The sequence below is a fragment of the Taudactylus pleione genome, unplaced genomic scaffold, assembly GCF_031769625.1.
Source record: "Taudactylus pleione unplaced genomic scaffold, aTauple2 ptg000398l, whole genome shotgun sequence".
Taxonomy (NCBI): Eukaryota; Metazoa; Chordata; class Amphibia; order Anura; family Myobatrachidae; genus Taudactylus; species Taudactylus pleione.
The window spans coordinates 4,203,326-4,215,519 of record NW_028284800.1 but is presented as its reverse complement, the minus strand read 5'-3'; the positions used below and the strand labels follow the sequence as shown (position 1 = coordinate 4,215,519).

Genomic DNA, 12,194 nt, shown 5'->3' with positions numbered 1-12,194 from the left:
AATTTAAATGTCTGCCCAGTTGAGCTGTCAAGCCCGGCACATTAGGCAGATGACCTAGTGTATACCCAGCTTTATTGTCCACTTTGCCTAATGAAAATAGGGATATTTACAGGGAGAAATATCTATAACCTGGTTCAGTCCCTGGAAATGAAGGTCACCTGGAAACTATGAAGTCATCTTAAGAATTCTACATGCTGCAGTTAATCAGGTTGTCCTCAGCCCTGTTGCAGCAATTTGTGTAGAAAGTTGACATTATGCCCATAACATTTCGGTACCTACCACATTGGAAGGTTAATAGAGCACAAATCACAGAAATATTTGAAACCAGTGGCAATAAAATATCAGATATTTTAATAAATATGTGTTTTTAATATAGAAATGGTTGAATAAAATGTGCAATTGTGTAACTGGACTTCTAAGAAAATGATTGTATAAAAAGGAAATTGAACACTACCCTGTCTTTACTGGCAGTATATGGAGTACAGGGACTATTCTCAGACTATACGTAACAGGGTAGATTTTCTTTACATGGAGAAATGTCAAAAACTTTACAACCATGCAGTAAAATGCTGATTTGTTACAGGGCTAGTAAACTTTAATTAGCTGTTGCCTTATGTACAAAAAACTATTAACTTTTTCAGATATATAAAGTGTCAAACTCTTAAAACTGAATGTATTTTAGTTAAAATAAGGATTGAGGGGGACGATATTCTCTAACACAGGCCAAACTTCCCTACAGTAATCCAATCGACAGATGCTTCTTTAGAGACATTAATCATTCAACCCCAGTAAGACCATTTCCCTTATGTGCTAAGACTAATGGTGCATACACATGGGACTATCGTTAACGACATCGTTGTACGATCTCCAGGGTCTGCTGGATGATCGATCATCAAGCACAACACAAGCCCGTCAATGATCGCGGGTCCCTATAGCAACTTGGTCAATATCGACCAGGTTGGCCTGCATGCACGGGCGATGGACGATATAGTTATCGTCCATACGTTACTGCGCATCGCAGGTCGTTGGGCATCGAAAAATGCACGAAATGAACGATAACGATATGATCGATATCGTTCATATCGTCCATTTTAATCGTACCGTGTGCACATACCATTAGAGTGAAAGTAGATAAAGATAAAGTACCAACCAATCAGCTCCTGTCATTTTTCAAACACTACCTGTAAAGTGACAGGAGCTGATAGGTTGGTACTTTACCTCCATTCACTTTATATCTCTCCAAGGCTTAGTACATCTCCCACTATGTTTCTAAAATAAAGCCATATTATGCACCCTATCCTTCCTTCCTTTTTTATGCAAGAAAAACCACAAAAAAAACATTTTAATATATTCACACATAATATACGTTACTAACTAATGCTAATATAATCATTTGTTTCAGTGAAAAAATCACTGTAAATTCATGTTCATAAATTACTAAATACAGTAAGTAAAAATATCTGAGAGACTTTTCAATTTCAGGCCATTCCTGGGAAAGCAGCAAACCATCCCTGGTGAATAACTCATTGTGAATCCTGGCCCCACCCTGTGACCCCATGCTGTGATTCGCGGAGTGATGTTGTGTTTTGTGACATTACGGGGGTGGGACCACGATGACTCAAAGTGCACCACCATACTCCGCCATACTTGCCACTAGGATCGTACCTCTGTGAGCTTTCAGGTGGAGGCCCAAGAAGCTGGCAAGTATAAGTATCTTGCATGTAGTGAGAAAAAGGGGAAAAGGGAGAGATCGTCGCACTGGCCGAATAGCAATATGGAAAATGTAGTAATAAGAAGAAGATATGTATCGATTATCGATAGAAGAACCGCTGTTCCTTTATTGTCACATTACCAATAGTAAGTTATCGAGGTCACGGTGGTGCTCACTAGAGTTGGGGTATAGAGATATCAGTAAACGGATAGAAAGAAAAGAACTCTGGCCCTGATTCAGAGCCGGACGCTCTGACAGAGCGCTCGCTCTGAATCAGGGCCGTCCCTCCTCCTTTTTGGAGCGGCCTCCTGGCCGCTTGCATAGCTGTGGGTGGCCATCGGGCTTGCGACGAGACCCTTGTGGTAGGGTCTCGCTGCCGCAAGCCCTGGAGTGCTTTTGGCTCTATCAGAGCCAAAAGCACTCCCATCGACAGCACGCCCCCTTTGGTGCGAGACCTATAACGACGGCTTGGCCGTCGTTATTGGGTCTCGCGCATGCGCACGACGGAGCCGTCTCCATTGTGCGCATGCGCACTTGGGCAACATCGAGCACCAAACAGAGGCCCTGATTCAGAGCCGGTTGCTCTGACAGAGCGCCCGCTCTTAATCAGGGCTGGCCTTTTTTTTTTTTTTTTTTTAGAACGGCCTCCTGGCAGCTCGCATAGCTGTGGCGAGCGGCCAGGAAGATGGTCGCGATGGTCAAGACCATCGAGACCCTTGTGGTAGAGTCTCATTGCCGCAAGCCCCAGAGAGATTTCGGCTTTAACAGAGCCTAAATCTCTCCCACTGACATCACTCGTGATGTCAGTGGGGCCGGCCCCAAACGGAGGCGTTTACATGGGAATGCCTCCGTCTGGGCAGCCACTCCCCCAGCCTGCCCACCAAAGGGGGCGTGCTGTAACTCAACATCGACAGCACGCCCCCTTTGGTACGAGACCCGGAGCGACGGATTGCCCATCGCTATCCGGGTCTCGCGCATGCGCACGACGGAGCTGGCTCCGTCGTGCGCATGCGCTCTGGGCCACCATCGACCCGGTTGCGAGCGCTCAGCGCTTGCGACCGGGTCTGAATCAGGCCCAGAGTTCTTTTCTTTCTATCCTTTTACAAGTATAAGTATCTCTCATCAGGAAAATGCCTTTATAATAAGATGTACAATTTATAATAATAATTTTACAGTATTAGCATACGAAAGTTCCTTTCACCATAACTGCAAACAACAACATTTAGCATTTTTCCACTATTCACAAAGACAAAATTCAAGAAACATTATTTAATAAACCCTAAACATAAAGGTAGTCTTTTGATTGGTTTAACCCAGTGGTTTACAACGTTAATTGAGTTGTGAGCTACTTTACAAAAATGAAACCTCTTGAATAGCTACTAAGATTGTAGAAAAAAAAAATCTGGCTAATAACCGAACAATTGAAGGTAATTTAATAAAAATTAGAAAAAAAAGTTTCATAGAAAATAAAAATGCATTTAATTATTACAGTGATATTGTTGTAGTTTGTAAATAAAATTTAAGCACAGGCACATTTCACTGTTAATTACCGGCTCCAAGGAGCTACGTGCAGTAGAGGAGCAAAAGATATAGGCAGGGGTGCTGTGTGATTTTCTGGCAGGGCTGGGCGGGAGTCACTCACTCAGCCGTAGCGTAGACGCCGTGGGTGGAGCCATGGGGAAGCACGTCAGGTGATTGCTGTAGAGGCTGCGAAAATCACCTGCGAAAATCATGAAAAATCACGTGCTTCCCTGTGGCTCCACCCATGGCGTCAATGCCATCGGGGGAGCACTCGTCAAAGGTCACTTCCTCCTAGTTGACTCTGCAGTACTGCAGCTAGGTGAGCTACCAAATTAAGACTACGAGCTACAGGTTGGAGATCACAATATTTGGCCTCGTGCCTCAGTGATGTCATTAGTTTGCAGTGAGATTATAGGTTCCAATCTTGTAATATTGGTCCAAACAACAAAATTGTAATATCCACATTATGTACATGTAACTGGTCCACTTTAAGTGGAGGACCACAAATAACCTGTATACACTGTTCATTATCATTTGGAATATAAGATACATGTTTACATTGCTCCACTCTCTTCCACATAATCCCCTTATTCTGACCCAGTAATGACTTAAGTATTAACACATAATTGGGTGAAATCTTTGGGAATATATCACTAAACTGTATCGGCCACTCGGAATCAATCAAGTATCTGGCTGTTTCTGCTCCTCATTGGCTGACAAGCTCTTGGCATTATATAGAGCAATAAATATCCTATGTTAATGGAGCAGAAACGACTTGATTTATTTTCAACTGGGTTTAACGGAGCACGGTCTCAATGCCATGGATAACATGTTCTTAATTGGGCTTGTGTAGTAATTTGCATGTACAAAGTTTTATTAAAAACATCTGTGCTTGGGAGGCATGAAGCCATCTTATTAAACTGTTTAATTGGGAAAACAGTTTTCAGATACAAGCTTAAGAAATCTGTAAACGCTGCGTGTCTGAGGCTGGGAGAATTAGAGTGTGTTGTCCAATCTGCTTTCCTTGCAGTCACTGTTTACTGTAAATGAACAATCAGCAACTACATCATTTCACTGAGCGACAAGTGCGTAAGGACGAAGAAATCTGAAGCAAGGCTGTGCTTAAAGGGCACCTGTCACCAGCACACTGGGAAGACTGGCATGTGCCAACATTTTTGAGAACACTTCAGGCATAGAGCGGCTAAGTAAGGTCACTAGTTCTTAGTGATGCTTCAGTTCTTCAAAACATTTAGGGGAAGATGTGTCAAATCTTGGAGAGAGATAAAGTGGGCAAGTTTCCCATACAAACTAATCAGCTTCTATTTGCAATTTTAGGCTGTGCTTGAAAAATCACTTAGTGCTGATTGGCTCCTATGAGCAACTTCTCCGCATTTATCTCTCTCCAAGATTTGATCCATCTACCCCTTAGGGGGAGATTCGGTTCTCATCAGGGTAGAATACGGTACCCCAATGTTGCTAATATTCCGCCCACCTCTATGGAGTGAGGGGGAAAATTAGCAATGTTACTGAGATTGAGCACCCACATTTTCCCTTTTATTTATTTTTTCATTCTTGCACTGATTTTTTTTTTTTTTTTTTCTAATTTGTATTTGGAAAATAAGTTGTTTTTGTCCTATTCAGGTGAGTAAGGAGAACGCTGTTAACGACACGTAAAGCTGGGTGCACACTGAACGATGTGTGTACCCAGCGATATCGGCAGGGGTGGGACCCGGCAGGGCTACAGGCATCGGTAAGGGCATTCACACTTGCGACGGGAGGGAGGGAGGGAGCGGGGCCATGCTGCATGGCATCGCTAGGATATCCCCAAATCGAGCTGCATGTACAGACGACTGGGGTTATCGTTAATGACGTGCGGGAGCACGCATCGTTAACGAGAGAGTGCGTACACACTAGACGATGTGAACGATATATCGTACGATGTATCGTCTAGTATGTATGCATCTTAACACTGTGCATGGCGTAACAAAATGCCAGCTCTGCTTTCAAAATAGCAGTCTTCAAGTTATATATAAATATGTCTAACAAATCATCTTAATGTCATTTGTTTGACATTATCAAAGCTTAAATATACTGTGTATGTGACTAAATATATGCAACAAATTTACTTTTTGTAAGATAACTTCTATAGCACACAGTAAAACAAAGTGCCAATGTCTTGTCAAAGCATTAACAAAACTGGACAAACATTTCCATGGAGGACAAGAGATACTGTATACTTTCTTTTTTCTTTTTTTCTTATTTTATGTTGCAAGCCAGCGTGTAAGTGAATGAATGGTTTCTTCACAAACTGCATCTTCTTTTTCCCCCCTAGTAAATAGATGTCACATGAACCTGCCAGCTGTAAACAAGAGCCAGAGAGACAATATAATATATTTAATTTGTCCCAGGCATGGTCTGTTACAGTATGTGTTATGGCTGATGCAGATTAAATATACTTAAAAGTCAACTTTTTTTTATTTTTGAAATCTTATTTTCATGGGATCTTACAAGTAGAAGGCAAAACAAAATTGGAACTAGAGCATAGCGCATAGGGCCTGATTCTGAGATGTATGCAAATCCAATGGAGTGCATACATTTCTGATAGTGGGGGGACTCTGCATTTGCAAAACGGGTCCTGCTAAACCGCTCATAGTGTCCTATAAGCCACAGCCTCATTTACAGGCTGCGGCCGGTTGGGGGCGAGGAAGGGGTCGCCGTTGGGCATCGTTCCCGAAAACAGGGGCGTGCTGTTCCCATCTTCTGAGAGTCTTGAGGCCAGTGCCTGCGTCTAGTGATGCAGATTTACTGGCCTCGGCAGCGCAAATGAAGGGCCAATCTGAATAGCCGTATGGGTACACACTACTGTAGGTCGACAGGTCGGCTTAATTGCATATTCTAGTATTCTAGTGAATATACAGTAGGCCTATCGTCGGGATCTTATGAGTGCATCTGGTCATTGTCCATCCAAACTAATTGGAGCCCAGGTGATGCTGGCTGTGGTGTTTGCCCAGTACATTAAATGAAGGCAATGCTGAACAACCAAGTCTGCATATCGACCGGTTATGTTTCTTGATACAGATGGAATAGAAAATCTAAATTACTCTCACATTATTTGAGTAGATAAGTAACCATTCTGATGTGCTTTATTACATTCCAAATGGAGACACAGTTACACCAAACTAAAATCTGTTCCATAGGAAACTGTGTTTTAAACTGTTCACACTGATGCGTGTCAATGAGCTTGGGACTCCACGTCAGCACTAATGAATATGCCTAATCGTGTTCAGGTATCACGTTTGCATGCAGAATTCTATAAACCAAACAGAAAGCCATTTCATTTTCTGACCGTCACAAAGAGTCATGACTACAGTGACTGATAGATTTACATAATGGCAAACCACATTCTGACCTTTCCCATATACTGTAAGTCTTCATCAATTTATCACCAGTACAGAAGCTTGCTATTCATAGACTACGTAACCCTAGAGTCCGAATGCCTAGATTTTATTTCTGCATACATCATACATCAGTAGCAGTGGGTGAATGCATAACTTTTCTGTACTTTGCATTTTGCAGTGTAAGAAAAACAAGAATGCAGAATACGACCGTAAGCACTTCTAGAGACAGTACACATCAGAATATTTACTTTTTCTTCAAAGGATTGTGATTTGTGCCAGAAAATCTGTAAAAATTGGATTTATCCTTAGCAATGTTTCATAAAACTGTTTGATTCAGAGAGAGACAATTTTGAGATATTTTGGAAGCTGTGCAACAAGTGAAATAAAAAGTGTGCCCGACTGCAGAGCGGTAATGTATCCTTGTCGCCCCTTCACAGTCTATGCTTTTTGCTGGTAGAACAAATATTTAGGTCGGGATGTATTAACCCCAAAAATGCGGTCAAACCTCCGAAAACTGCAGTTTTCAGACTTTTGCCGAAATCCCCTATATAGATGCTGTGGCCCGCGCTACTGCCGTCCCCATAGCATTTTGTGGGGCCGAGATGTGCCAGTATGCACCAAGCTCCGGAGCTTGTGTTTGGTAGATGGTGGTGTCTATAGAAGCCTAAGGGCTTCTTATTATAGAACTCCCCTGAGAGGGATCTGCTGTTTGCGCAGGCCCACAGCCGTCATATGCAGTAGAGCATGCGGGTCATATACCCAGGCCCGTCGAGAGCCGCGTCGGGCCCTGGTAAAAAAAAGGGTGTGTGGCCTAATCGCGGGAGGTGTGACCACACCCCTTAGGTAAAAAACAAAATAAAAAAGTCGCTGCGTGCTGGCAAGGGGGGCGCAGTGTGCCCCCTCAGCCCGGCGCATAACCTGTGGGGGGCATGATCAGCTTGTCAATATTCATAATGATGAAATGCTGACATGATTAGAATGTTGACATAACACTGACTGGTCCTGTAGTAACTGCCCTAAACCTAACTCTCTTCCTAGTATCTAACCTTAACTCTTCCCGCAGCTTAACCTTCAGTCTAGCGCCTAACCCTAACTTACGACATTCTAAACATGTCGATATTTTAGATGTCGATATTGTGAACTTGTCGGTATTCTGCAGATAACAACATTGTAGTGTTGACCTTAAGATTGTCAACATTGTATATGTCGACATGATGGCTGCATCCCAACATATCTGACCATATAAAAGAAAGTAGGTGGGCACCAAAGGGGAAGGCACAAAAGCCACAAGAGGGGCCCATCACTGTGGTAGGTACTAGCGTCATCACTAAGGCATGATGCACAAATGGCAACATTTAATTTATTGCGCGGGCTACAGTGTATAAGGGACACGTACACTTTAAGGAGTCAGCCTCTTGGAAAGCAGCGATGCAGGTGCAGATTACAGAGCTGTTAAGAGGAATACAAAAGCGTACAGTATGTGAACTATCCATACATATTTATTAAAGCTTGTTTTATTCTCTGGCTAACGCTATTTTAGTTTTAATATTGATTTCTTTGCAAGCTTCTTGGCACACTTAAACCAAAGCAGGAAGGATGGCAATTTAATTAATAACTCTGTTTTTGAGCGATAAGGCAAATGGGGATTTGCTTTCATGTTTGCCAAGTTATGTAATATCATATATTTGCATGTGATTTATTCAAATCAATGTCCGTTGTTATATCTAGTATTTAAATGAAACTCTTATTCCACATGTACGGCAGGAGTAGAGATCTGCTGATTGTACTGGTCACTGGGAAATAAGTTCAAAATTGCAAGATAATCACATATCTACTGGCGGTGCTGATAGGTGCACTAGATGTTACTGTCTGTGGTTGTGGTGCAGTGTTGGTAAATAACCTTAGTAATGGCAGTTTTATCTTTTACAATGTATGATAGTCTGCTGCAGCTGTGTAATGTATATGCATTTTACTTGTGTTCACTAAAAACCGTGCAATGCTTTCCAAAAATTTAGGACGCATTCGGTTCTGAGTACAGTAAGTTTATTGAAGTATTAAGTGATGTATAATAAACACATGTGTTTGAAAGTGCTTGGTTTAGACCAGAGGTTCCCAAACATGGTCTTCAAGGCTCCCCAACAGTTCAGGTTTTGGAGATATCCATGATTGAGCACAGATGTAAAATCAAATCGACTGAGGTACTAATTAAGTCACCTGTGCTCAACCTTGGTTATCTCTAAAGGTGCATACACACACAACGATTTTTTGAACGATTATCGTTAAAAGATATTCGTTTGAAAAAATCGTTCACTTTCTGAGTCAAAAGATGAACGATTATTGTTCATGTGCGTTCACGTTTGTAGTTTGTAATTTGTAGTTCAGTCAGACTTGTCAACTGAACGATTTTCAGTAAGTTAATATGCAAAAATCGTTTGTAGTTCTAAAAAAATCGTTCATTACATTTAGTAAATGAACAACTTTAGTAAACGATTTTAGTTAATTTTTTCAAGGGAAAAAATCGTTTACTAAAATCGTTCATTAACTAAATCGTTGTGTGTGTGTATGAGTGCTGTAGTTGAAGTTTGGGAACAGCCCGCAATATATGCCTGGCTAGGTCCTGGCTAAACTATATATCTGGAAGGTAAGGGGCTGAATGGATCACTAAGCTTTAAATATATGGTTTGGGAAGAAAAGGTGTAATAAAGATACCTATATTTTCTGTGATTCTAATGGCAACTTAGGTTTGTGTAGACCTAATAGATTGTGCCCTATAGGAAGTAGACTTTTGGCCCAAACCCTGGGTTAAGCAGTTGGATCAGCCAGTGAGTGGGCACCTCCGTGCGAACAACAGGGGCATATTCTACAACCCACGTCAATCCTAGGAACATTCTGTCTTGTGTGCTATCACGGATTAAGCCCTGAAAGCTATTCAGTTGGCCCATTCATGTTCAATGTCCACCACCTAAAACAGGGCTTTTTTTAATGTGTTTATGCTCCCGATGCTAGAAGGTGCAAGCGGAAATCAGCGAAGATGGCTCTACCATATTTCATGTCTAGAGTGCTGCCCACGTTGTGTAGGAGCCTTGTGAGGTCATTGAAATCTTTCCCATATGGTCATTTTTGCACACATTGGCCATATTCCCTTAAGCTCTGTTGTATTCATTAAAGTGAAATGCCTAGATATCAATGTGTAAACGTATTAAAAAATAAATAAAAAAAAGCTCTTAACATTCTAAGAATGTGTTACAAGTCGGCCCACAGAAGTCCATCACCCTTTTTGGAGGTGTGGCCTAGAGCGATGTATTGGATATTATGTCATTGGGTAGGAATATGAGGTCATTAAGGCAGACTACTGTACAGGAAAATAACTTCTGAGGCTATAATGCTGTCATCTGAACTTGGCTAACAAGAGTACGTGCAATTTCTGCCATCTTAAATATGTCTTGCTTCATTACAATTAATTCATGTTACTCCTGTTTTATAAAGGATCATCCATTTTTACGTGGGTTTTCCCCAGGTGCTCCGGTTTCCCCCCATACTACAAAAACTGTTAAATAACTTCATAAATAAATTTAGTCAAACTTGCCTACTCTCCCATAAGGTGCGGGAGGCTCACGTTTTCCTATTCAGTCCCCTGCACCCCTGAAAGAGTGGCCAGATATCCAGCATCCCACCCACGTCCTAGTGAAGTGGGTAGGATGGGGAGATAATACCTCCAGGAATTATGGTCCATATGGAGGGGGCGGGGCTAAAATGACATGAAAGCCCGGCCCCTCCCCCTGCAGCAGCCAGCTTCATCTTCCCTCTGGCTTCTCCTGGAGAGGAGATAAAAATAAAAGTAGGCAAGCATGACTTTAGTACGCAGAGTTTTCTTGAATGTTTATAATGCTAGACTTCAAATCGAAAATTAATACATAGACGCTGAGTGTCCCTAATTATTATTTGTGTAAAGCAAGCAATATGGTGGCTTGTGCTTCTATTCATAGATACTAATAAGAGCGGAAATGCTGCTATAGATGCTAAATAATATATAACCATATGTTTTAATGAACAATGCTAATTAGCAAATACTACCTATAAAAAAATCTATTTTCATTGCCAGCAAGAGTGGTGAACAAGGTGATGTAAAGGCTGTTTCTTCTGTATAGCAGGAAATTATTCCTTCACCCCCCTCCCCCCTTTTCACGATTAATCAGAGCTTTGATACTCATGCATACAGAGGATATTAATACATGGTAATTTTCTGTCTATGCATAGGTGTTAAGAATGAAAGTTAATGTGTACTGTAACTGTCGGCGTTCATCTGCTCAGGCTCAGCTGGTTGGGTCTGAATTGCATGTGCAGGTTTTTTGAGGTCAGCATACAAAGATCATTCATGCCTGATTCCCTTTTAGCTGGACTTTGTCTGGAAAATAAACATGCCCGGTGCTTGTTTTCTAGTCCACCGCCAACAGACTGGAGAGGGCCGAGTCAGCAAGTCCGATGTATCCAGAAAGACCGTGAACCCATTCAGCATCGAGATTTTAAAGTCCCAGAGTTTAGTGTATTATGTACAGATCGACAGATGTTTAATTTGAAAGAGTTTATCATGTATCTCCAGCCAGAACAGCATTTTGGGTGTTGCATATTTTGTCTCACCACACAATGATAGGTGTCACATGGCGCTCACAAATGAAGGCTATTATTGTTAAAAGGAATCACAGGAGTAAAACACTCTATCCATTTGTTAAAATTTCATCATTCAAGCGACCTTGCTTCATGTCTTGCAGAAGCAGTTATAGGGTTATACATATCACTAGCTTTCATTCCCAAACCGCCACAGCAGTGGTGTCCCTCCCTGTGGTGACACCTGGTGCGGGGAGGTGTGTAGTGCGCGCGGCGAGGCCGTGTGTCGACAAAAAAGTGGGCCTGGTCTCGTGGCCCGAACCCTTGTTTTAGTCCCCCCAGGGGCCAGTCTATGTGCAGTGCAGGCTCCCTCACTGTGTCAGGAACCAAGTGCCTCACCTAATGCGGCCCGCACCCCCCTTGTGGTGCCACAGAGACTTAGCTGATTAAGATGGTCAGTGGTTTGATCACTGTTAAGTCTAACAGCCATTACTCCCTCTAATCATACTTGCTAACTCTCCCTGATTATCAGGGAGACTCCCTGAAATAGAAGCAATCTCCTTGAGATCTTACTAGCTGCTTTGGAGCTCGTTTACATTTGGATGGAAGTCAGTTTTATGACTTTAATACTGTACTCATAAGTGTTGCTTTCGCAATCTCCCTGAAATGCTTTTTCAAAAGTACATTAAGGAGAATTAGAAGCACACTTGCCTCTGCTGATTTTGACCCTGTTTACCACATACAAGCACAACATTGCTTAAGTCTTTAGAACATTGTCATATCCAGGTTCTCATCCTACTTATCAAACCCTTCTTTCAGTGTTCCCTTCTAGGAATCCTGTGCCTCTGTCAGTTGGAGTACCGCAATTAATCAGCTCTTTTGGATTTCAGAATCATCTGTATGTTATATGTTCCAACTGTCATGATTTTGACGGGACAGTCCCACTTTTCAGGCACTGT

At 42.1% G+C, this 12,194-nt stretch overlaps 1 protein-coding gene across 1 annotated transcript in view; it reads left to right on the top strand.

Annotated features, from left to right (window-relative positions):
- Positions 1-12,194, top strand: part of ACVR2B (activin A receptor type 2B) — a 191,055-nt gene that overhangs the window by 102,688 nt on the left and 76,173 nt on the right. The gene's annotated exons all lie outside the window — the stretch shown is intronic.